Raw genomic sequence first — 27,196 nt, 5'->3', positions numbered from 1 at the left:
GTATTACATGGCAATGAGAAAGAATGAAATATGGCTATTCGTAGCAAAGTGGATGGACCTCGAGGGTGTCATGCTAAGTGAAATAAGTCAGGCAGAGAAGGACAGATACCATATGTTTGCACTCATAGGTCTAACAAGAGAACAGGAGAAACCTAATGGAGGACCAAGGGGAGGGGAAGAGGGAAAGAGAGTTGGGGAGAGAGAGGGACGCAAAACTTGGCAGACTATTGAATACTGAGAACGAACTGAGGGTTGAAGGGGGAGGGGAGAAAAGAGGTGGTGGTGATGGAGGAGGGCACTTGTGGGGAAGAGCACTGGGTGTTGTATGGAAACCAATTTGACAATAAACTATTAAAAAAAAAAGAATTATGCTAAATCTATTCTGCCTGTGGTCTACAAATGGAACAACAAAGCCCAGATAATAGCATATCTGCTTAGAACATGTTTACTGAGTATTTTGAGCCCCCTTCTGAGACCTACTGCTCAGGAAGATTCTTTTCATAATAGGACTGCTCACTGACAATGCGCCTGGTCATCCAAGAGTTCTGATGGAGATGTACAATGAAAATAATGTTTTCATGCCAGCTGTCACAACATCCATTCTGTAGCCCATGGATCAAGGAGTCATTTTGACTTCCAACTCTTATTGTTTAAGGAATACATTTCATAAGGCTACAGGTGCCATAATAGTGATTCTTCTGATCAAATCCATCCATAGTGATGCATCTGGGGAAAGTAAATTGAAAAATTTCTGGAAAGCATTCACCTGTCTAGATGCCATTAAGAATGTTCATGATTTATGGGAAGGGGTCAAAATACCAACATTCATGGTAGTTTGTAAGAAGTTGATTCCAGCCCTCATGGATGATGTTGAGGGTTTCAAGACTCCAGCGAAACAAGTAACTGAGGATGTGGTGGGAACAGCCAGAGGACCAGAATCAGAGGGGTAGCCTTTAGATGGGGCCAAATGACTGCAATCTCATGATAAAATGAACAGATGAGGAGTTACTTTTCATGGAGGAGCAAAGTGGTTTCTTGAAATGGAATCTACTCTTAGTTGAAGATGCTGTGAAGATTACTGAAATGATGGCAAACGATTTAGAATATCACATAAACTTGACAAAGCAATAGCAAGGCTTGAGAGGACTGACTTCAACTTTGAAAGAAGTTCTTCTGTGGGTCAAATGCTACCAAACAGCATCACCTGCTCCAGAGGAATCATTCATGAAAGGGAGAATCAATGGCTAACTTGATTGTTCTCTTATTTTAGGGAATCACCACACTCCAGCCTTTGGCAACTGCCTCCCGATCAGTCAGCAGGTCCCTCTGCTAGCAAAAGGATTACACTTGCTGAAAGTTCAAATAATGGTTAGCATTTTTTAGCAATAAATTACTTTTTATTTAAGGTCTGTAGGTCGTTTTCATAGACATAATGCTATATTGCACACTTAATAGACTACAGTGTAGTATAAACACAACTTTTATATGCACTTAAAACCAAAAAAACTCATTTGATTTTCTTTATTGTGATATTTCCTCTCTTAATATCTCCAAGGTATGCCTATAGCACAAATAAAGCACCCTGTTTTCCAGTCAGTTAAGGTTGACCTTCCTGAGATATGTAGTGTATTGTTTCTAAAACATTCAGAAGCCTATTCTTTTTAATGTTTATTTATTTTTGAGAGAGAAAAAGAGAGCACGAGCGAGTGAGCGCACAAGCTGGGAAGGGGCAGAGAGAGGAAGACCAGAACCTGAAATAGGTTCCAGACTCTGAGCTGTCAGCACAGAGCCTGACACAGAGCTTGAACCCTGAACCACAAGATCATGACCTGAGCCAAAGTCAGACGCTGAGCTGACTGAGCCTCCCAGGTGCCCTGAAAGCCTGTTCTTTAACAAAGATGACACATTTGCTTTCAACAAATTGGGAAGCTGTATTATTTGAGGTGCATAATAAAATATTCACCACCTTTACCAGTCTAATTTTTCATAAGACAAAATAAAATAGACAACATAATTTTCTACATATTAAACTTACACGCTCATTGGTATCCTAGATAGGCAAGATTCATGTAACTGAATATAGAATTTCAAAAAACTTGACTTTCCTCCCTGAACATTAATTCTTGTATCAGTAGAGCATAGAGCCATTCATTCATATTGAAGAAAAAAGGAATTCTCAGGGCAAAAAATGCATACATTAAATCGTTATTTTGAGGGAGTTCTAGAAAGAGAGGTTTGGGGAAAACAATGTTTGAACAAATCAAAAGACAATGTGAAGTAAATTTTTTTTCACAGTAATTTTGCCAATGGGGAAGATCAGTCTGAAAGAAGTTAAACTGTTTGTCACAGAGTCAGGTTTTTCATTTAAATCCTGCCTCTTGACATCCATTCTGGAAAGTTCCTTGAAGGCTTTCTGTTCCTACCAAAAATAACACTTACGGTTCTTCATCAGATTTGCCTCTTTAATGACCCAGATACACTGTCAACCTAAGCATCCCTTTGCCCATTCCAATGGAAAGAACACAGAACCTACTGGTAATAGCAAGGAGTGACACTTTAATTAGCTCCCCAGTGATTAACTCTAATTGACTTGGGCCAAAGGAGGATCACAAATTAAGGTGACTGAAAACAGGATCTCTGCTTGTGATTCGATGCTCTCAGCGCATCCTCGCTGTCTGAATTTATCAGATGACTCTCCAAACATGGTTTCTTACCTAAGCTACTAGAGATCCAAATCCATGGTGGATGACATCAGCTCGTCTTCCTGAGTGATGGGGGTCTGCTATTATTATCCTCATGACATTGATTTGTAGGTAGGGGTGAAGAGGAGGAGTAGGAAGGTGTGAAACAGTCACTTTTATGATGCTGGCAGAGGATCTGTAATTTATTAAATCAGGGGGTTCTCCGGTTCAATTACACATGTTCATTACTGCGCACTCACTAATGTGTGACATAACGAACTCGGGAAATGAGGAAAGCAGCTTGCTGGCACCTGGTCCTCATGAAATTTATAATTTAGAAAGGGTAAGAGGAAGCTAAATTATTATCTATCATACATCAAAGCACTGTGCTGGGCACTGTCCACTATTTTTCATGGTCTTGTGAAATCCTTGTAGTGACCTTTGAAGAACGGGCTATCGAGCCAATTTTACAGAGTAGACAACTGAAGTCCAAGAAGTTTAAAGTAGAATATTCTTCAGCCCCCAAAGGAACAAAACGGTGATGCGCCCTACAACGTTCATGATGCGTGCATACAACATGCATGCTACAATGTTCACCCTCAAGAATGAACCTTAGGAACATGAGAGTAAGTGAAATAAGTGAGATATAAAAGGACAAATATTATGATTCTACTTATTTGAGACACAGAGAATAGCCAAAAGACAGAAAGTAAAGTAGAAGTTACCAAAGACTGGGGAGGGTGGGGATAGGAGTTAAGTGGTTAGTGGGGACACGGTCTCTGTTTAGAAAGTTGAAAAACTCTGGAGATGAAGGGTGGCCATTTGATGCACAACAAGGGCGTGACTGGGTTTTACGCCCCTGTGCTGTACACTTTAAAGTTGCGAAGAGAGGGGCGCCTGGGAGGCTCAGTCGGTTGAGCGTCCAGCTTTGGCTCAGGTCATGATCTCACGGTTCGTGGGTTCGAGTCCCGCATCGGGCTCTGTGCTGACAGCTCAGAGCCTGGAGCCTGCTTTGAATCCTATGTCTCCCTCTCTCTCTGCCCCTCCCCCAGTCATGCTCTGTCTCTCTCTCAAAAATAAATAAACATTAAAAAAAATTTAAAACTGCAAAGAGGGTAAATTTTGTCCTATGTATACTTTACCATGATTTTATTTATTTATTTAATTTTTAATGCTTTTTTATTTATTTTTGAGAGACAGAGAGAGAGAGTGTGAGCAGTGGAGGGTGAGAGAAAGAGGGAGATACAGAATCTGAAGCAGGCTCCAGGATCTGAGCTAGCCATCAGCACAGAACCTGACGCGGGGCTGGAACCCACGAACCCTGAGATCATGACCTGAGCCAAAGCCGGACGGACGCTCAACCGACTGAGCCACCCAGGTGCCCCCTACCACGATTTTAAAGAGAGAGAAATTGTCACAGTTTGTACGTAGAATAATGAGGAATTGAGATCAGAGATATTGAACATCAAATATCAGGCATTACTCTTACGTTGCACAAGCCCTGACTTTTATTATTTTTGCTACCTGCTGTCTTTTTTGTGTGTCAATTGATAGTAAGCTTCTTAAAACAAAAAGGACCATAAAATGGGGTGGCAGGGGTGCCAGGGGGAGCGGGGTGGGGGAATAAAGACAACCTTACCCACTCTCTATCCAGGCTTGGGGTAGAAGTGCCTCTCCAGATAAAGCAAGATGGCGCTTTTGAGATGAAATCTGGGGTTTGGTGCAAGGAATGTAAGTAAAACATAGGAACCCAGCTCAGCTACGTCTTTAAAATCCCACTGATACTTCCATCCATTCATCTCATCATTCATTCATTCATTCATTCATTCACTGGTCTTATTGTACGCTAGTTACATACAAAGCTCAGTGACAGGCAAACATAAGCGACAAAAGTGTTATTGATCCCTGTCTTCCAATGGCTTAAATTCTAATTGGGGTGATCAAATGGCTCTAAGAAGCAATATATGGATGAATTGAGTAATGGACAATGGGTTGTATACAAAATATTAGTGCACCCAAGTCCTTAGGGCACTGGGGATCCATATGACCTAGAATGGTTCCTGATTCTCTCAAAGAGAAAGCAGAACTTTGTTGGGTATCTTTCAGTGGGATCCATTAGGATCCCTGCAGGTAGGGTTGAGGCAGGGGAGAGGAAATAGAAGGTATTCTGGAAAGGCAGAGTGCTCAAGGTGAGCCAAAATCAGACTAGATACAGAGAGTCTGAGCAAAAAATATAATTAGTTCAGGTTTATAAATTTACTATTTTTAACAATAACTGAGGGACAGCAAGGAACCTGAAAATCCCCAGGTCAGACAAAATTTTGCTACTCAAACTATTAATTTGTTTATTGTGGTAAAAAAAAGTAACATATAAAAGGTACCGTCTTGGGGCACCTGGGTGGCTCAGTGAGTTAAGTGTCTGACTCTTGATTTCGACTCCGGTCATGATCTCATGGGTTGCGAGTTTGAGCACCATGTTGGGCTCATACTGAGCGTGGAGCCTGCTTGGGATTCTGTCTCTCTTTCTCTCTCTCTCTCTCTCTGTCTCTCTGCCCATCCCTTGCTCATGCTTTCTCCCTGTTCCAAAATAAACAAACTTTAAAAATAGGTACCATCTTAACCAGTTTTAGGTGTCCAGTTCAGTAGTGTTAAGTACATTCACAGTGTTGTGCAATAGATCTCCAGAATTTTCCATCATGCAGAAGTGAAACTCTGTCCCCATTAAACAGCAATTGCCCATTTTGCCTCCCCCCAGCCCCTGCAAACCACCATTGTATTTTCTGTTTCTATGACTGACTTATTTTGATACTGCGCGTGAGTGCAATCAGCCAGCTTTTGTCGGTCTTGTGACTGGCTTATTTCACTTAATGTCCTCAAGGTCCATTCATGTTATAGAATATATCAGAATCTTCTTCCTTTTTAAGACCAAATAAAATTCCAGATTTACTCCAAATATAACTCCAATTGTTATGTATACACCACATACTGTTTGTCCATTCATCTAGCAATGGTTGTTTGGCTGTGAATAACGCTGCTGTGAACAGAGATGGGCTGGAGACCACACGAGGGGCTGCTGCAGCACACTACAATTGCATTTTTAATTTTCTAACTGCCGTGGTGTTTTCCACAGCAGATGTACCATTGTACACTCCCGACAACAGTCCCCAAGGGCTCCAGTTTCTCCACGTCCTCACTGACTCTTGTTTTTTTGAGAAGCCATCTAATAGGTACAAAGTGACATCTCACTGCGCATTTTTCTTTTTTTTTTTAATGTTTTCTTTTTTTTGACAGTTCCTGACTTTTATTTTTTAAATAATAGTTTATTGTCAAATTGGTTTTCCATAGAACACCCAGTGCTTCTCCCCACAAGTGCCCCCCACCATCACCATCACCCCCTCCCCCCCTCCCCCTCCCCTTTCAGTCCACGGTTCGTCTCCAGTATTCAGTAGTCTCCCTTGATCTGTGTCTCTCACTCTCCCCCGCTCTCTTTCCCCCTTCCTCTCCCCATGGTCCCCTGCCAGGTGCGCATTTTTCTAATAGTGATGTTGAGCATCTTAGATGCTTCCCGGCCATTCATATCATCTTTGGAAAAGTGTCTGTTCAAGTCCTTTGCCTATTTTTTTAATTGGGCTTTTGGTTTTTGTTGTTGTTGTTGAGTTGTATATAGCCACTAGTTCTGAAATTGTTAATAAAGCATTTCAGGCTTACAAAAACATTGAAAAAATAACTTCAGGAACACCCTATACCTACAATCCAACCTAAAAAGAAAAAGCTAACCAATCCATTTCAGGTTTCCAATGTCCTTCCACTGTCTGTATTCTCTTTCTTATTCCCACTAACTACAAAGAGAATTACTATCCAGACTTTGCAGTTTATTACTTCCACCATTTTTTGAGACATGTAGTGTATGTGTGTGTATATACATATATATATAATATATATTTTTTTAAGTTTATTTATTTTGAAAGAGAGAGAGAAAGAAAGCACTTGAGTGGGGGAGGGGCAGAGAGAAAGGGAGAGAAAGAATCCTAAGCAGGCTCCATGCTGTCAGTTCAGAGTCTGACACGGGACTCGATCCCACAAACTGTGAAATCAATACATGGTCTGAAATCAAGAGTAGCCACCTGGTGCCCCTACACCTATATACATCTAGATCTATTCTATAGGTACCAGATTTTAAAACTTTAAAGCAGGCTTTAAAACTCATAATAAATTGTTTATATTCTTCTGAAGCTCCATTTATCATGTTTGTGAGATTCATTCTTGTTGATACATATACTCTCAATTTATTCACTCTCCTTTCTTTGTAGCAATGTCTCTAAAACCCTTTGCTCTTAGAATTCCTTTACCTCGTTGAGAATTGTCAAAGATGCCAAACAGCTTTGGTTTATGTGGATTAAATCTATTTGCTGCATCAGAAAATAACACTGAGAAAATTTAAAAATTATTAACCAGAAATAACAATAAAAGTCCATGATATACGTTAACATAAGCATATTTTCAGATACGTAATATTTTTAAAGCAAACAAATGAGAAATGTGGCACTCTTTTATGTTTTTGCAAATCTTTTCAATGTCTCGCTTCATAAATGTCAGCTGGCTTCTTGTATCTATTTCTGCCTCCAGTCTGTTGCTATTATAACATGCAGCTTCTGGAAAACTCCACTGGACAGAATGAAAATGAGAAGGTAAAAATGGGGCACCTGGGGGGCTCAGTCCATTAAGCGTCCGACTCTTGATTTCAGCTCAGGTCATGATCTCACAGTTCATGAGATCCAGCCCCGCATCAGGCTCCGCACTGACAGCCCAGACCCTGCTTGAGATTCTTTCTTTCTCTCTCTCTCTCTCTCTCTCTCTCTCTCTCTCTCTCTCTCTCTCCCCTGCATGCTCTCTCTCTCAAAATAAATACGCATTTAAAAAAATTTTAAGAAAGGAACCACCTCTTCATCTATAGAACATTAAAGTAAGAATTATTACTTTCTTGTTATTCCCTTTTCTCTTAGTGGAATCCTGCTCTGAAAGCAATGAGTATGAGATATCTAGAATGAGCAACTGATCCCACAGAGACAGAGAGTGGTATGGTAGTTTCCAGAGGTCGGGGGAGGGGCTAGTAATGGGGTGTTATCACTTAGTGGGGTCCCAGAGTTTCTGTTTGGGATGATGAAAGAGTTCTGGAAATCGATCACAGTGGTGGTTGCACAATCTAAGTAATGCCGCTGCACGGTTTCCTTAAAAATAGTTAAAAAGGTAAATTTTATGGTATGTGGATTTTTACTATAAAAAAGGCAACAAATAATGTATTTGATTCATTACTGAATTTGCCAACAATCTTCACTTATTTTTTCTCTCACCCTGGGCTGCTTCTCTTCCCGTTTCCCAAACAGGTTTTTCCACCCTTGATCTCCTGAAGTCTCCAGAAACATAATTCTGCCTTCTCTCTACCCTCAGCAGATGAACTAGTCATTTTGATGAGAAAATGGAAGGCTTGAGGCCCACACCTGCTCAACTTCCTTCCCTCTGTTTCCACCTATCTCCATCTCCATCTATTCTCCCTGGGGTGTCCCATGGATGTCCTTGGCCACATCCCTGGAACTATTCTTTTCCTTCCCCCTTTGTTGTCCTTGTGACCCCAGCTTCTCCCTCTCCCATTTGCAAACACTCACGTCTCCTCCCGACAACTTTGGACGTGGCTTCTCCTGTACGTGCAGCCCTGCCTCTTTCCTTCACAACAAGCTTCCCCAGCCATCATCTCCACACCTTCCACTGGCTTCCCACCCCATTGTTTGGCTTCTGCCACCCACCACCCTGCTAATCTTGCCGTCTCAAACACAGTGAGGGTGCCGCCTCTAGACCCACTGGCTCATTCTTGGTCTGCCTTGTTGATACCACATGTTATATGACAGCTGCCTCTCTCCTCTCCTGTGTCCCTACCATCCCTTTGGCCACTCTTCATCTATGCTGTTGGCTCAGGCTGCTTTGCGTAAATATCATGGAATACATCCAGGTTTGACTTGACTTTGTTTTCTGACCAATCTCATCCACGTGATGGCTTCAGTAATCTTCTACTTAGTGATAACTTCAAAAGGTATGCTTTTCTTGAAGTATACTACCACATCCTTCAATGCTATGCTTTAGCTATAGATGGGACCTCTCCAAGTGGTGTTCCACCAGCTCCCCATGCACAGCCAAAATAAATATGAATTCTATCTTTTCCTCAGTGCCTATGCCTCTCCTCTCTCAACTGTCTTGATCAAGGTAATGACCATCTATCGAGTCTCCCAAGCAACAGATACAAGACTCAACTGTGAGGTCTTTACCCTTACCCTTTTACACAACTACACAACAAGTCCCATGAATTCTATCTGGTTATTTTGTACTTGACCCCAACTCTTCAGTATTTTAGCTTGAAAACTTCAGATGTTTTCTCTCAATTATTACAATAGTTTCCTAATCAATACCAACCCTCTCATCTTTGCATGCTGCTGCTTCTCCTCCACAACAGCTATAAGAGATGCCTTCCAAAATCTCTTCCGTGTTGAAAACCATGAAACAGCTTCTCTGCTTTAAAGCATAAATCCAGGCTCAAAAGTCACATGATCTCTTCATTACAATCAAACTTCAAAACTTTAAGGGAATTCAACTGTGGCTAAAATGATAGGTTTGAAAAGCATTTTGGCTTCTTAAAATATATTCTTCTAAATAGATTTGAATTTGTTTGGAAAAACCTTAAGCAAAAACAAATCTTCCCTCATACAACTATAAAGAAGAAAACATAGAATGCTATTTTTTTAAGTCTTCATAAACACATGGAGGAGATATATGCAGAAACCCACAACTGATTAAATTTGCAAAACCACAGGTTTAGCTCAACCTAAGTAAGGATGACTTAGATAAAATACAACCAGGAAACGGAGATAAAGGACAGGGGAGAGAAATGAAGCTGATGGTCCAGCAAGGACCCATCAAGGACACAGTCAGAAGGTTTGGGAAATTGCTTTGGATCAGGAAGCTGGTGGATTGATTCCATGAAGCCCCTGGGAGCATAATGTTCTGAGCAGAGTCCCTGCTTTCTGGAATAGTGTTGTCTATGGGATCACACCCCTTGCACTTGTGAAGATATGGTCCCCTTGATACAGAAAGAAAAGTAAGATTTTTAGGTTGGAGTTGAATTTTTGAGGTTGGCACGGGAGATCACTGGTCTTTATTAAGGTTATTTTAGAGCCAGAGTTAAAAACAGTGGGAGTCAAGAGGCCTACGGTGTAATCTTGACCCGACCTCCAACCAGCTGCGACACTCTGAATGTCTTACTTGGCACCTCTGAGTCCCATTCTCCTAGCCTTTAAAGTGAGGATCCTGGGAAGAATTCCTACCTATACAGGCTAAAATTCCTCATTTGATGGACTTTTGTCTCAGTATTATTAAGATTTGGGGGATCGCTTCTCGGCCTTTTGGCTAAGATCAAGTGTATTAAGATTTGGGGAAAATTCTAAGAGATGGTTTTTATCCTCAGGATTTGAGAAAGGGGGGTAACAAAAGACCCCACTTAAAGATGAAACAGGGTCATTTTTCCCCAGTGAAGGATTGAGTGCTGAGCGTTCTCTCAAGAACAGCAAGGCGTATCCCTTCAGATGTGGCGCATGTGGACGTTACGAAGAAGATAGGAAGTGAAAGCTTTGGGGCTGGCAACGCGCGAGTGGGAATCAATTAGGTCGCCTTTTAATTTCCTTCTGCTCATGTGCTAACCTGCAGAAGTTGTAGCAATAGGCAGAGCAAAGTCAAGATATTTTTTAGGGGTGCCTGGGTGGCTCCGTTGGTTAAGTGTCTGTCTTGTGATTTCAGTTCATGATCTCATCGTTCCTGGGATCAAGGTCTGTGCTGACAGTGCGGAGCCTGGTTGGGATTCTCTTTCTCTCTCTCACCCTCTCTCTCTTCCCCTCCCCCATTCTCATGAGCACATGCACACTCTCAAAATAAATAAGCTTTAAAAAAGATTTTTTTAGAGGTATAGCTACTCATTGCTAACAGGAAGCATAATAGTCTGCTTCCAAATATTGATTGACCGTCAAGTATGTCCCAGGCATGTACCAACAAGGGAAAAATGATGGATATGTAGCCATGGCCCCAGGCCTCAGAAAGGAATGCAGAAAATGAGAATTGTCTGTTATTCGAGACCAGGGAAGGACAGAAGATGATCTTCTACATCATCTCATGACTTGTCTGACCCCTTTTCTTTAACCATAACTTTGTAGCAGAAAAATATCATATATTTTTCCTTTCCCTTACTCTCCATAAAAACAAAGTATTTGGTAGTCTAAGACCAGGCCATGTTCCAGAAAGTTGTCTGCTTAGTTCTTCACTTTCTTCAGTGATTAATAGCTCTGTCACTATCTAAATTCTCATTTCTGTACTGTTTACCTTTTTTTAAAATTGTCTTTCTCTTCCAAAAGAGAACAGACTTCATGGAGACCAGGATCTGGGCTGCCTTGCCTCCCCTACACTCTCAACACCAGATCAGTCACTGACCAATGACGTGCTTGATCAATAAATACTTGTGGACTGAATGAATTCCAGCCCTCCTCCTCATAAAGATCCCCATCTTCCCAAAGTTAATGATTAAGGTCCTCTCGCATCGGAAGGAAACCTTATCAAGACAGGCACGTTTCTAAGAGGATCTCTCTGTTCCTTAAACTTCTAGTTGGTGGAATTTCAGGTACTGGAGTAAAGCGAAGTGAGAACTTTCTGTTAGGGCAACAGAAGGAATTGTGAGACCAGGGAGGAAGTAGCTTTCCCAAAGTGGTCACCTTTTGATTTGCTGGGAAGCCCACTCCAAGAAGGGGGAAAAAAAAATTCCTCTGTCCTGTTCATGGCTTCTTTCCTTTCCTCTGTGGCTGAATCCACCCATCGCTAGGCGTACTGGCTGGACGGGCACATCAGGGGTCCAGGAAGACAGAGGCACAGGTTAAAACGAAAGCCATACAAAATGTAGACCCTTTGTTTCTGCCTCTGAGATCATGAATCATGATGTCCTGTGCCTTGAGGATTATGGTGAGTTTCCTACTTACCCATTCTCAGGGCTATTATTTATTTATGGTCAGTGAATGGCCCGACCTCTGAAAATTGTCATTTTGCTCAACAATGAACCACCTATTGCATTTCTGATTTTATTTTGCAGACCAATAAAAAAATAATAAAGCATACGTTTCTTGAGATTTAAAAACCTTAATCTTTGGAAAATAGTGGCGAAAGTAAGGTTTCTGAACTTTTTGGAATCATGTGCTTCAGGACCTTATCAAATAATATTAATACATAATAGACCAAAAAAGATCCAAAACTTAATGTGAACCTTATTAGGGGTTCATAGATAGAGCTTACTGTCCAAAAAGCAAATTGCAAAGTTACACCAGGCATATACTAAAAAAAACAAGCTAAGAATATTTCACAGGATCCCAATATATTATTCTCCTAATTTCTAGAACAATCCCCTAAAGCTGAAGCTCAGACGTCAGCGTTATTACTAAAGAATGTTAATCCGGCTGCATGCCTCTCTCCTTTTTAATTAAGCAAACTTTCTTCTCGTGGATCCTCGGCAAGCCACAGCTGCCACTACACATGTACACGTGTCCATGACAGAATTTGCCATTTCTCAATGTGCCCCAAACAGTAATTGAGATATAAAGAGGGAAGGAACTCTCAAAACTCCCATCTGAGAATCCATACCAACGCCGAGTGGCATTTTTAAAGAACGAGTCCATGGCTACGGTATATTGTCAAGTTCAAGCTTCGCCAAGCAGGGACTGCACCATCCAACCGTCCGTGTCCGACTTCTGCCTCCTAATCCAGCAGCTCCGTGACTTTGAACGAGCTACTTCACCTGTTTCCTCACCTGCAAAATGAGGACGACAGGAGGACCTACCTCTGGGGGCTCATGGCCATCGGTGACCAGAGCAGAATCGGGAGCATGGAAAAATATTTTCACACAACGATGACTTCCTACATAGCTCAGCCAGAAGACGACCGTGGTCTTTCAAGGCGAGGCTTCCTGGTCAGGGCTTAGCTGCCACCTCACCTCTCCGCAGTCACACCATGTCCCCTGCGCCTCGTCACCAGAGCCAAGCACGTCACCGTCAGTGTCACGTTTCCGCGATCCAGTCAACCAAGCTCAGGGATGAAGGCATTCCCCACGTGACACAGGGGACATCTCGGCTTTAGGAAGGACCGTCCCACGGGTATTCCCTTCTCTCTGAGCAGCTTCTCCTCTGCCATCTCAGGACAGGCGGTCACTTGCTGGGAGCCACCCATAGTGCTTGAATCGGCTGCCCCAGCTGTCATTTCAGGTCCAGGACGTCCTGGAGGGAGGTTCCCCGGACACCTCTGTGGGGGCCACGGGGCTGGAGTGACATAATGTCGTCTTCTCTGTGACACACCCCGCTCTGGCCCCCATCTCACCGGATCTTCTGTTCCACCTGCTGTGCCGTGTGCCTTGTGTTGGGTTTATTCAGCACCTTCTCTCTGCACTTTGGCTATACCGCACCCCCGCGCCTCTCCCCTGCCTCCTGTCTGGGGCTGTCTGGGCCCTCCGGCAGGTGCTCTGCAGCAGTGCCACCGCCCTGGGACCCTGACACCTTAAACGGTACTGAGCACTTGCTGGGGGAGGGGGGTTGTCTGCTAAAGGCGAGGGCTGAATGGCAGAGAGAAACAGATGCCTGCACTGTGTGCACTGGCCATGGGGACAGGAGGGGACAGACAGCCTGATGACCTGTGCGGGACCATGTCTCCAAAGAGGGCTGTGACCACACCGCCTCCTGCACTTCCTTCTGCAAGGCTGCGAGGCCTCGCTGCAGAGGGGAGTGGCCTACCGCCCCCGCCCATGACCTCGGCTGGCCTTGACTTGCTGACCAGGCATACGCAGCAGAACTGGTGCTCCGCTTGGCCCCTGAGCGATCTCAGCACTGGCCTTCGTGTGCTCAGAGCACTCACTTGTCAGCTCTCATCACCACGAAAAGCAGCTCAGGGAGCTACACCGAGAAAGAGAGGGAGGGGGGGTGTTTCCGGTCTTCCAGCCCAACCTGCCAACAGCCGTACACAAGTGACCCCATCTCCTTCATGCCCACAGTCTGTGAGAGACCTCAGGGGCAGTGCCAGCCCAAATCCCGGACCCAGGGAACCACAAGCAAATAAAATGATGTTATTTCAAGCCATTAAGTTTTGGGGGAAGTTCGTCACGCAGTGATTGATTTCCAAAGCCAGGCTGGGGATCAAATAAATAGTGAACTGCAGCTTTGACAACTTCAGGGTCATAGCATCAGCCCATCGTCACTGCGTTAAGTTGTCCTTCACCCTTGGTTATTTATTACCAAATCGCATTTCAAGCCTATGTCACACTTAACTGATTAGTGCTCAAGCTTTGTAAAAGGCAGTTTTCAGAAAATGTAATCCTCTGTCCATCTTACAAAAGGCTAAGAAAACGTAGTGTGTGGATTAGAATTCCTCAGAGTTCGGTTTAAACTTTCCTGTTGGTCGTTTCTAGACAAACATCCCAACGAACAGAGTTTTCACTTGTTGGACCTGCAGGATGTTTGAGGACTCTTTATAATTTCCTTCCGTGGCTGTATTGCAAAGTGCCTTGGGATCATACAGTACTTAATGGTGTGACCTCCCTCGAGGGCTAGATATTTAGACCCAAAAGACTAGATTATCCTTCCATAAGAAAATATCTGCAATTCTTTTTCCAGGAGAAAACCACTTCTATATATTTAAATAAACAGGGGCACCTGGGTGGCTCAGTCGGTTAAGCGTCTGGCTTCAGCTCAGGTCATGACCTCATGGTTCGAGCCCCGTGTTGGGCTCTGCGCTGACAGCTAGTTCAGAGCCTGGAGCCTGCTTCAGATTCTGTGTCTCTCTCTCTCTCTGTGCTCTTCCCTGCTCGTGTGGTCTCTCTTTGTCTCTCAAAAATTAAAAAAAAAAAACATTAAAAAATAAAAAAATAAACATATATGTCCTCTGTTCTAAATCCTTCTAGTCTGCTCTCTGGGGCAGGGGTTGGGGTGGCTTCTCCCTCTTTCTCTCATGTCTATTGAAATAATAAAATTTAAATGTGATGTCATGTGTCAACATTTCTCTCCGCCAGCTCCGCCCATGACAAACTACTAATGGATGAGTTTTACTTAATTAATTTAAAAAATTATGTGCTAATTTATGCTTAGCAATGTCGGCAATTTTTTGGGTCAAGCATGTCACATTTATTTTAATAGGTGACAAAAAGCTCTTTCCTCCTGTTCCTCTGGCTTACTCTCCTGACGCACTTTAACTCTCAGATCTCAAGTGTACTGTAAATATTAACAAATCTCAGTGCCCAGGAACTAGGAAAAAATCCCAGTAGTAAAATCCTTCTTTTTATTGGAATGGAGGCAGGAAGTTCCAAGTGCCTGGTGTCGTGCCTTGGGCAAACACTTAAGCGGCCTCTGCTTCAGAACCTGGGATGAGGTAGGCTATTTCTCACTGAATTATTTCATCCACACGAGAAGGATTTTTATAAAACTCAGTTATATGTAAAGGATGGAGTGATTCAAGTTCCTCTTATGAAAGAGTTTATTTATGGCTGCAATGAATGCCGCCCCTTCTAAACAGCCTAAGTCTAAAAACTCCATGCTAATTAATTCTTTTTGAATAACCAACGCAGAAGACATTTATTTAAAAAATTCCATTCTCAGAGGAGGGAAGACCCTACCGGGTTGCTGCTCCTCATTAGCTTATCTTCCAGAGACAAAATCTACCGACGAGGCAGGTTGCTCCCTGTGGAGAACCAGGACTTGGAGACAGCGTGGTGGTTACAGTGTCTGAGAAAATTCGGCATGTTACGATCATCACCAACATGGAAGGAAAGACGTTCTGTTGCTACAGAGGCACAACTAGAGCCGGACGGCCGTGGTGTTCAGGTGACAACAGTTCCATGTATGGTGAAGGGTCACACGTTCCTCTCCTGGTGACCCTGGCCTGTCACCCAGGCTCTAGCCGGAGGCCGGGAACCCTGACACACATCCGATTCTGTACCACCCCAGTGACATCTGATAGGAACATGGGGACATCAAAGGAAGTTCCAGAAAACAGCTACAAAATATTAGGATCTCCAGGAATCCTAGAGACCCCTCATCCGACTCATGCCTCTTTCGGTGAAAATGGTAAAAAGAGAATGGGGAGTGGCTCCGTCCCTCCCTGCCCCCACGCCGATGACCCTGCCATTCACCTTCGTAGCTGGATGGCCGTGAACGACTGGCGGCCATGGAAAAGCGGGACAAACGCAGGGGCCGGGGCAACGCCGCAAGATCCCAGAGCATCTCTCCAACCTCTTCCACTGAAAGCGATGCTCAAAGTCAGATTCTTAATACCCTGGGTACCAACCACCAGATGCCCCCACTTAGCAAGGAGCTTGGGGCTGATGTGCAGAGAAGGGTCCAGAGAACTAGGGAGGGGAGGGAGGCAGCCCATGTCAAGGTGGGGCCTGGCTACCAGAAGTCAGCCCAGCAAACTGCAGCAATGTACTTGGGGCTCTCAGGAACCGCTTTTCACTGAGATCCCTAAACCTAACCTTGCAAATACGGACAAAAACTGCAGAGCTTAGCACTCTCAAATGCTAATGATCAGGCACTGAGAAATGTCATACTCATAGAATCCTTCTCGCTGGCATTGGGAGGAAAGTAAAATGGATTCCCTGACTCCCAGAGGCTTCCTGATCCCCCTAAGGTGCAGACGCAGCCTGAGCTCGGTGCCAGGAGCTAAAGAAAAAGGAGGACGTGGAAGACCCGACCCGTGCGCTTAGGTGAGCTTTCTCAGGAGACACGAGCTAAATTAAAATATCACTGTTGAGCTCTGGTTGTGAGCTGGATAGAAACCGCAAGTCCCCAGAGACCTAAGAAAGTATAAGAGAGGGAAACGCATTTTCAGCTACACAGCAAAGGTGTATGACAAAAGGACACTGACTTTGTAATTGCCAAAAGGGACTCTGGTTGAGGAGAGGTCTTCACCAACAGAGGCAGGAACGCACTCTGGGTTTAGGCGGCTCCCTTATTTCCTTATTTCCCAAAGGAACACTTATGCTTCGGATGGTGAAGCCATCGGGGGTGGGATGCGGAGGAGGCTGTCTTCCACCGTGAGAAGCTTCTCCCTGATTCCGTAGGCGAAGGTGTGCGTAACTGTTGCATTGCCCGTAGCTGACCTGAAACTGACCCTCCCCCAGAGGGAACGGTCACAGTGGACCTCGCAGTGCCTGTTTTTCCTGAAACACAACCCCATTCATGCAAAAATGTGTCCTTGGAAATCTGCCTCTGAGACCTCATGGAGGTCGGGGTGGGCTTTTGTTATAAACCAGACAACCAGGATTAACACTGTTTTAGGTGGGGCTTGCTCATGGTTAGGAACCTGCGCATGTGCCCATTTAGTTTTATTATTGTGGGGATTTATTTTTTATATTATTATTTTTGTTTGTTTTATTTATTTTTGAGAGAGAGAGAGAGAGAGACAGCGTGAACAGGGGAGGGGCAGAGAGAGAGGGAGACACAGAATCAGAAGCAGGTTCCAGGCTCTGAGCTGTCAGCACAGAGCCCGACGCGGGGCTCGAACCCACAAACTGTGAGATCATGACCTGAACCGAAGTCGGATGCTTAACCGACTGAGCCACCCAGGCGCCCCATATTTTTTATCTTCTTTAAAACGTTATGGTATTTTTTCCCACTTTGGGTTCATAACTTTTGTTTAGTCTGCCTTTGAGTCCCCCCAAATTTATTATTCTTTACTTTTAAAACATTTTTCTTTGAGTGCTTTCAATGATTTTATCTTTGACATGTTTTTATCATCCTTACTCATGAATTCGGTCTTTTACTTTTTACCTTTCTTGCTGTTACCTGCTTTAATGAATTTTCAAGATGATTATGGTTTATTTTCTATAGATTCTGTAAAATCTTTATCATTTCATTAAAACCTTTTTACCTCTTTTATCCTTTTGTATTTGTTTTTATTAAAATTGTTTTTGAGTTCTTGGTGTATCTACATTTAATGTTTACCTATTGCCTCATCCTTCTGTGTGGAGGGTATTTCAGGATATTTTAAGATTGTCTTTTATTCTCCGATCATTTTCTGCTTAGTCTTTCTTCTTTTTATTGTTGGCATTACAATGGTCATCAAAGTGAGAAACAGAGGGTGAACGAGGGAGAAAAATCACACCATAAGTAGGGGAGATGTGGTTTTTACCTTGTATCAAATTGCCTTTTAGCATCTTGGAATATTTCCCATCACCCCTGGCTCTTACTTTCTAGAATGTATTCAGACTCAGAGGATTGGGTCCAAATGATAAGGATTCTACCTGTGAAGATACTTAAACCCCTAGTTTGGGATTCCTTTCTCCTATCACTTAACACATAGTCTCTTACATATAACAGGTTCCAAACCGTATGGCTCGTTTATTTATTCCACTTCTAGTTACTGAGACCCTCCTTTCATGTGTCAGATACAGTGTTGGGTGCTAGCAGTTCAACAAAGAGTAAGTGGGAATGTGGCGTCTGCCCTCAGAGAGATTATGCTCTGTTGGGGAAATCTAAAAGGAAGCCAACAATGGCAACACATTCTAGGTGCTGTCGTTGCTAACATTTACTGACTGGTTACTAAGCACTTTACATGGAGGACGTCATACACCCTCTAAGAACATGTAGAAGGAAACAAAATCCAAATTTGTAGGATGAGGAAAAGCATTCTAACTTATCTAAGTTAGGGACTGAAGATGTACAGGAATTTGCCAAAGGAAGGAAGGGTTTGAGGTTGAGCAAAAAGTTCCATGAGGGTAGGGTGACTGGGTGGCTCACTAAATTGTCCAACTTTGGCTCAGGTCATGATCTCATGGCTCATAGGTTCGAGCCCCGCATCAGGTTCTGTGCTGACAGCTCAGAGCCTGGAGCCTGCTTTGGATTCTGGGTCTCCCTCCTTCTCTGCTTCTTCCCACTTGTGTGCTCTCTTCCCCCGCCTCAAAAATAGACATTTAAAAATATATATTTTAAAAAAGGGTTCTACAAGGGCAACAGGAGGCATGGGACCACTGAAGAACACAGAGGGGCTTAGACTTGCCGGAATGTGATGTGCGTGTTGCTAGAGAGATGCATCTTCAGAGGACAGGGGAGGGCAGATCGACCAGAACCCTCTGATTCGTGTTACAAAGTCTGGGTTTCATTGCAAGTGTACTGGGCAGCCACTGGAGAACATCAAACCAGGAGTGATTTGCCCAGATCTGGGTTCTAGAAGGTTCTTTCAGCAGCAACATGAAGAATTTTCTATAGTAACAGACCAGGTAGGAGGTTCTGGCAGTAACGCAGACGAGAAACAGTGGTGGCCAGTACCCAGAGTAGGGGAAGGGAGGTGGGGAAGAGTGGATGGAATAAAGCGATGCAGAGGGCGGAACTAAAGGAATGTGGTTTGGGGTGAGGAGTCAAGGAAAAGCATCTAGCTTTCTGCTTGTGCAAGAAGAGGTGAAGCCAGGACCAGGTACAGAGGAGTGGGAGGGAAACATGTGCAGCAAGAGAAAGGGCAGAGTGATGTGTTCAGTTCGGGGCATTCAGTATTGAACGTGCCCATCACAGCAGCGGCAACAGAAGACTGGTAGAACTTCTGATAGGTAACTTTTGGGGAGTGGTCAGTGTGGAGGAGGCTTGTAAGATGATGAGGGATGAGGGGGCCATGGGGACAGAGAACTGAGGACCATGAGCGTTCCAGGGGACAGAATGGAGAGAAGATTGCAAAAGAGAAGAGAAGAAGGAGAAAGAGACAGAAGGGAAACGTTACTCCAAGAATGCAGGAGTGCTCAGTGCATGGTCTGCTGCAGAGAAATCAAGGAAGAAAGGAGTAGAATTTAGTCAGAATTAGCAATAGGGAGTGTGGGTTTCCCAAGAGTCAGTAGAGGCAAAGCCAGGTGTCTGTGGCAGGACATGTGGAGTGAGCAAACAGAGTAGCAGGCAGAGAGGACAATTTAAGGAGTGTGGCACTGAGGAGGAGGAAACAGAGAAAAAAGTAGCTAGAACAAGGAAGGGATTTAAGCATGTTTGATGCAGTGACGATGGGACCAGTGAGGAGGGAGGGAAGGAACACACATATCAGAGAGGAGAGAATCAAGGCAATGAGATGCCCAAGAATGTGGAAGAAATGGATCCCAGAGCACCAATGGAGGAGAATATTATTAGCCAGAAGAATGTTCCCTTGCTTTCTCCTTCGCTGACATAAATGGAAGATTTTTCCTCAGGGATGGGTGGGCAGGAGAAGGTCAGAAATGGCTGCTGTGGAAAGCAAGGAGGGTTGACCGGGGACAGCCCAAGAGCCTGGCAGACGTTGGAAATCGCAGAATTAGAGCATCATGAATTTGCGTCGTTGCACAGTTTTGTTCAGTAGAACTCCTCAACCTCTGTTCACAAACTGGGAGGAGCAGACAGTGGCCCCAGGGTCCCCGGCTGTCGGAAGAAAACCACATCATCTCACATGGCGCCAGCCATGCTCGTCCAGGGGAAAGCTTTGGGGGAGGCAAGAGAAGCTGTTTTCATCTTTGTCAACTTCAGGGGGAAGGATTCCCGGTCTGAATCATCAATACTATTTCCATCTAACTGATCCAGTCCTTTAAGAAGCTGATGCGATAAATCGCAACGTTTACACGTCTCCTAACAAATGTGAATGTGATTACATCACTTTCCCCAAGAAAGTATCTTCCCCAAGCAGCCAACTGAAGAACAAACGTGGGGAAGACACCCCCCAGGGCATAAAGAAGGATATTAAATCAGGAGCCAAGAGATCAGGGTTCACTGCTAGCAATGTGTTGTGTGACCCCCGACCAAGTGTCTTCATGTTTACAAGATTCAGTGTTTTCTTTGTAAACCATGAAAGACCCACCTGATACACAGGGCTTTAGAGTAAGAGACCCCACGTATGCCAGCACTTGGCCCAGAGCAGGCTCAACAAAGGTCAGTTTCCTTTCCATTTCTTCTTCCCTCCAGCCTTGAGTTTGCGTGATCCTATGACTTACCAGGAATGGTACGGAAAACTAAACGCCGTAAGTCTGTTATTTTCAAATAGGTAAGAGAGAGATTGACTATGTCCTAAATTCCATGAGAGAAAGCTTCATGAAATAATTACTCTTGTTACATGAAATGGGTTCTAGCATTTTCAGTTCTATTTCATTTTTAAAGCTTGTCACAAAGCAAGACATTAATGTCATAATCCACTAATGAATTGTGTTTTGCAGTTTAAAAAATATGGTGGAAGAGGCCTGCTTTTGTACCACTGAGACCAGTACAGAAATGAACTGCGGACTGGAAATGGTTGAAGACCGCTGCTCTGAACATGCAAAACACACAACTGAAATGCACTTCTCCCAAAATTGCAAGAAAGGCATTTCGGCTCATGTTCGCAAAAGACTTGGCTTCTTGGCCACCTGGGCTGTGAACAGTCATCGTATCTGACCATGAACTCAGCACTTGGTTTGCTCTGGAAACACCCATGCCTTGGCAGCACCCTACTTACTAGGTACTTATTTTAGTGCTCGCTCAGGGCGAAGAGCTCAGAGGACAGGAGATGAGCCAGAGCGTAAGACAGGCAAGGACAGTTAAGGGTCTGCCCTTTGTACTTTTTAAAAACTATTTATTTATTTTTGAGAGAGTGTGTGCGAGCAGGGGAGGGGCAGAGAGAAAGAGAGAGAGAAGGACAGAGGATCTGCATTAGGCTCCAGGCTCTGTGCTGACAGCAGTGAACTCGATTCAGGGCTCAAACCCACGAACAGTGAGACCATGACCTGGGACGAAATAGGATGCTTAACCGACTGGGCTACCATGCGCCCCTGTTCTTTGTACTCTTACCTAAAGAGTGGCCGCAGACGCCACAGACACACTGAGGGGAAGCATCCAGGCTCGCCCTGCTCTCTTGTACTCACCTCTGCACTCAAACCAGACTCTTCCTCTTCTTAGTTAGGATGTCATGTTCACAAGCTGCCAGGCCATCCTACAAATGCTGTCCCCAACTTCTGGAACATTCTCACCTGGCTCACTGCTACCTGCCATTACTTCCCCCGAGAGATCCTCTCGGACACCCCAAGTCTAAGTGCTCCCAGAGCACCGTGTGCATCCCCAGGACGGCACTTGCATATTCACCGTAGGCTTATTTACTGCAGGCCTACTATGTGCCAGGCCCTGCCAGAGCAGCCGGGGATACAGCTATGGGTGAAACGCTGGCCCTCACAGGGTTTACATTCCAGAGGAGGAAACAGACAGGAAATAAACAAATATATAATACAGTTGCACCCCACAATAGCATCGACTGACACATAAGCATACATACACGATGGAATTATCATGCTGTCTTAGAATTTCCTCTTTACCTGTCTGCATCTCCCCTGTGAGTTAGACAATACAGTGTGTGGCTCTGAGGCTCACAGCAAAAGCTTAATGAATTATAGTCATCAACATTTTGACTGTCTCCACCGTCCCAAGAATTTGTCGTGTTTTGATTGCACACAGAATATAATTTAACCCTTAATCTGCAAAAGGTCTGTCTCCACATTCAGAGTTACCAGCACTAACACCATGCTTACTTCATTCTTGAGAACCATTTCTTTATTTAACAATCTTTTTAAATGTTTACTTACTTTTGAGAGAGAGAGAGACAGAGAGTGAGCAGTGGAGGGGCAGAAAGAAAGGGAGACACAGAATCTGAAGCAGGTCCCAGGCTCTGAGCTGTCAACACAGACCCCGACATGGGGCACGAACCCACAAACTGCAAGATTATGACCCGAGTCGAAGTTGGAAGCTTAACCAACTGATCCACCCAGGCGCCCCGACAACCATTTATTTCTAAATCACGAGGTCCTTCACGTACATAGGGGCAACCCCTCCTAGAGGCATCTTTTATCTTCCTAGAGCCCTCCTGCCCTGGTTTCCCCGGTCATTCACGAAATGCTTGGATAGTGGTTGTTCTAATGATTCTGCACTAGATAAAGGTATATAAGCAAAGAGAGACAAGGAAGATGAATGGACTCAGGGGCAGTGTCAGCCCATAGATCCTTGAGTCTAGCATCAAACAATTCAGTAAAAAGTTTGTTGGTTATCACTTCACAACACATTAAGATGACCACCATCAAGACAAACCAACAAAACCCAGAAAATAGGTGTCACTGAGGATGTGGAGAAACCGAAACCTTCACACATTCGTGGGAACGCAGAATGATGCAGCTGCCGTGGAAAATAGGATGATGTTTCCTCAAAGTATGAAATATCGAATTACCACTGAATCCAGTCAAAAGAATTGAAAGCCGAGACTTAAAGAGATATTTATACACCTATGTCCAAAGCGTCATTATATACAAACCAAAACGTGGAGGCAACCCAAGTGTCCGTGAACAGATGAAGAGATAAACAGGATATATAAACACAATGGAATATTCTGGCAAATGCTACAGCTCACATGAATCTGAAGGACATCATGGTAAGTGAAATAAGCAAGAGACACAAAGAAAAATACTGCATGTTTCATCTGTATGAGGGGCCCAGAGTAGTCAAATTCATAGAGACGAGACATAGGAGGGAGGTTGCCAGGGGCTGGGAGGGAGGGCGAATGGGGACACGGTTTTAGTTTTGCAGGATGAAAGGGCTCTGCTGACGGATGGTGGTGACGGCTACCCAGCAGTGTGAGGTACTTAATGCCACTGAAATGTACATTTCAAAATGGTTACGATGATAGATTTTATGGTATGTGTACAATTTGGTAACAATTGGAAAAACCTGTGATGCTCAGTTGGTTAAGCCTCCGACTCTTGATTTCGGCTCAGGTCATGATCTCATGGTTCGTGAGTTTGAGCCCCAGCATGGGGCTCTGTACTGACAGCACAGAGCCTGCTTGGGATTCTCTGTATCTCTCTCTCTCTCTCTGCCCCTCCCCTGCTCACACACTCTCTGTCAAAAACAAACAAACAAACATTAAAGAAAAAAACATCTTTAACTGGAAGGTTGTCCAGCTCTGTGTCAGAGTCAGACAGGTTAAAACCTGGGCAAGTGACACAACTTCCTTGAGACGGGGTTTCTTCACCTGCGACATGAAAGTGGTGACGATGACAATAATATGCAATTCATAAAAGCTTTGTGAAGGTTAAATGAAATAGGAATGTGCAAATATAAAATTCTCGGTTTCATATCTGGCACATCAATGATAAGTAAGGCATTAATAAAACCATATTTTATTGCTTTTGTTGGCTCTGATTATTATTATTAATTATCATCCATATTAATAGCCTAACTCAAAAGTTAACATCAACATGTAGAAGCAATCCTGCCAAGGTGAGTACTTTAATTTTTTTATGTTTTTATTATATTTTAGAGAGAGAGAGTGTGTGAGTGAGTGGGGGAGGGGCAGAGAGCCAGGGAGACAGAATTCGAAGCAGGCTCCAGGCTCTGCGCTGTCAGCACAGAGACCGATGTGGGGCTTGAACTCACAGACTGAGAGATCATGACCTGAGCCGAAGTCAGATGCCCAACCGAGCCACCCAAGCGCCCCAAAGGGAGTACTTTAAAAATCTGCTAATTTAATCCCAGAACAGAAACTGTAATTCAGGCTGGGGTAAACTATTTCTAATTTCTGAACTGGATTCTTGCTTTGCCCCAGGGATGTACTTAGATGAGAGGGAGATGTGAATTTGTGTACAAATTGTGTTGTGTTAGGATATTGAAAGAGGTTTCCTTTATTGCAAGAGAGCACTTTTGAATTCAACTTTCTGCCTCAATGTGTTTCTGAGGTTCTCACGATTTCTTCCTTAACAACCAGAATAGGCATGAAACGGCAAAACTAGATGCTTCTTAAAGAGAGACTGCAAGTTTCACTATAATAGACCCAGAAGAATTCAAATGCTACGTATGTCACCATGAGACCACTCTACATTCAATTGCACATTTGCTTTGGGGCAACAAAATTATATAAATATGAAATCACATGATATACCTGTGTTCTCTGGGATTTTTCATCACACAACTTTTTTTAAAAAATTTTAAACATTTTAGGAAAATTGCTTCAAAAAAAGGGAAAAGGCTAAAGACTGTAAAATGGAAACCACCTGAAAGGAAATATACCCTTATTAACAGTCACGTGCGATTACTCTATCAGCAATATTTTGGGGGGACAAATAACCTAATCTGTAAATCAAAAATATGAAATGCATTGAAAACAGGAAGTACTAATTCTAATTCCTATTTTAAAGGAAGGCAAATGTCCTATCATTAAACCCTGCATTCTGAGAGGATTTGAGGACTTTTCTCCTGGATGCCAGTTACAGATTTGCACGGTAAGCCCACACTCTCAAAAGAAAATCCTGGACCCAATCCACAGGGAATTTTAGATAGAACATCAGGTTCATTATACAGAAGAATTTTCTCTCTCCTCCAGAAGAGAGAGTACATATTACAACCGAATGAGGGACCTTTATAGAAATGACCAAAGACCAATGGGCTCTTCAGGGCAGCCCCCAGCACCTGCTCGGAACAAGGGAAATGAGAGTCTTGGAGCTGAAAGGGATCTTTGACATGATAAGAAGCCCGAAGGTGCAGACAATCGTACAATGCCCCTGTGTATCTAACGAGAAATGCCAACAGCAGAAACCATCAAAGTTCTAGCAGCTGACCCAGCTATGCTGAGAGCAGACTCAAGGTGTTTCTAACCCGGGGAGGTGGGCCTCGGGGGAGGGCCCTCCCAAGTGCTCCGTGCCAGTCTGAGTCACCATGGCACAAGACGGTGGCGGAAGTGACCGGGACAAATTGAAGGTTGGCAACGAGAAATCCTCCCTGGAACTTTATGTGTTAACAATTTACGTGAAAATCACAGGAGGGGGAAACACAGACCAGGATGCTACACAGGCTACTCTTGAAATCAGGTAAAAGTTTATGAGAACGAGAAAAACTCACACACACACAAGATGACTTAATTTAGTCTTAATCACGAACTGGGAGGCACTTCACAGGAGGCTGCGGAGGTTTTAGGAGGGCTTCCCATGCCTAGGCTTTAAATGCACGTACATTCTATCAGCAGAAAAGGGACGAACAAGATCAATCTGAGGCAGACACCTGCCTCAAACAATAGCACTGATCTCAGAGGGATTTTAAACAGCTGTGCATAAACTTCAAAAGTAATTTGCAACCAAATTAGTAAACGTCATCATCCTTTGTCACCCTCCTTCCCACTAGACACAGCATTTTTTAAAGAGATTAAGCATCCGCCCCTAAGCCTGCCATTTTACCAGAGTTACCAAAGATAAAGTTAGGGGGGAAAATGAAGATGGTGATTCACAAGGCTGGGGTGGGGGATGGGAGAGGGGGACCTGGAGCTTAGGAGCAGGGTGTCTCCACCAAACACCCCTGCCAGGGAAGGGGGCTGCGCTGCTCACAGCTTCTACAGAAGGCTGGGTCCAACGGGAGGGTCTAGAGAGCCAGTGTAAGGGGGTCAGGTGGGCACCTGGGCCCGGCCGGCCACGCACCTTCCCCAGCCGGCTTCCCCCTCACCCCTGATGGGGAAGAGCAGTGAGGTCTCCATCCTCCCTCTGCGTCACCACCCCGGCCTTCTCAGCTTGTGCCAAGGCTGAATAACCGCTTCTTAGACCACCCCAAGGCACAAGGCAGCTCACTGGCACCCTCCTGGCAGAGAGAATCTGAACCTCCCAGCCTGGCCAGACCTCTGGGCCTCCCCTCACTCACGCCTATAGGGAGTGCCCAGGCCTTCAGCGTGAAGAGTCCGTTTCACACAGATAACCGGGGGTCTTACAAATTTAATAAGATAAAGACATTTAACTCTACTTTCTTAACGTGTGGCCCTGAATGCCAAAATACAGACTATCACTAGAGGTTACAGGATTAAGCACCACACTTTTCTTCCCCCGGTATCTATCACAGAGCCGCCTCATCCTGCCGCAGGACCTTGAAAAGAAATTTGGTTTTGTTTAGAGGTGAGGCTCGGCAGCCTTGCCTGCGGCTCTGGCAAACCCCGAGAAAACACGTTATTCTCTTCGGTGCACAAGTCACCTTCTGCATCAACCATCTCTCCTTACAGTATTTGCCAAGGACATAAAACTTTCCACCGTCTTCCCTCCCACCCCAATGAGCCCAGCTAAGAGGGGAGAAAACCAGAAGGAAGAGAAGGCAGCCTCAGCCCCAGCCTCGGTGGCCTCCGCAAGGCCAAGGTCAGCAGCGCCCTGCGCCACTCGCGCGCAAGAAGCCACGGGAGACAAGTGGCCCAAAGTTTGCTGCGCTCTAGTCTCCTGGCGGCCGGACAGGCGTCCCGAGCCCCTTTCCCGGGTCGTCTCGGAGCGGGACCCGGGCCGGCGTCCCCCACACCAGTCCCCCCGCGAGATGCGTCCCCGGCGCCCCCGCGTGGACCCCTCCTGCCCTCCCCAGGGCCGGCGTCCCCGCGCCCGGGCACCTACCTGCAGGCGGGGCGGCCGGGGTCCCAGGCGTTGCTGCTCGGCGGCG

At 44.6% G+C, this 27,196-nt stretch overlaps 1 protein-coding gene and 1 non-coding gene across 2 annotated transcripts in view; one reads left to right on the top strand and one right to left on the bottom strand.

Annotated features, from left to right (window-relative positions):
- The window catches only part of PRKCQ (protein kinase C theta), a 169,723-nt gene extending 142,533 nt beyond the window's left edge, over positions 1-27,190 (bottom strand). The window contains exon 1 of the mRNA XM_029955594.1: positions 27,151-27,190. The gene's annotated coding sequence lies outside the window, so the exon portion shown is untranslated. The remainder of the gene's footprint in view (positions 1-27,150) is intronic.
- On the top strand, positions 10,114-10,300 carry LOC115305766. Its single transcript, XR_003914978.1, has one exon. It is a non-coding gene; the product is annotated as a U2 spliceosomal RNA (small nuclear RNA).
- Positions 27,191-27,196: the final 6 nt, after the last annotated feature.

This window comes from Suricata suricatta, chromosome 10 (assembly GCF_006229205.1).
Source record: "Suricata suricatta isolate VVHF042 chromosome 10, meerkat_22Aug2017_6uvM2_HiC, whole genome shotgun sequence".
In the NCBI taxonomy this organism is placed as follows: domain Eukaryota; kingdom Metazoa; phylum Chordata; class Mammalia; order Carnivora; family Herpestidae; genus Suricata; species Suricata suricatta.
The sequence above is the reverse complement of the archived record's forward strand: the minus strand, read 5'-3'. Positions and strand labels throughout refer to the sequence as shown.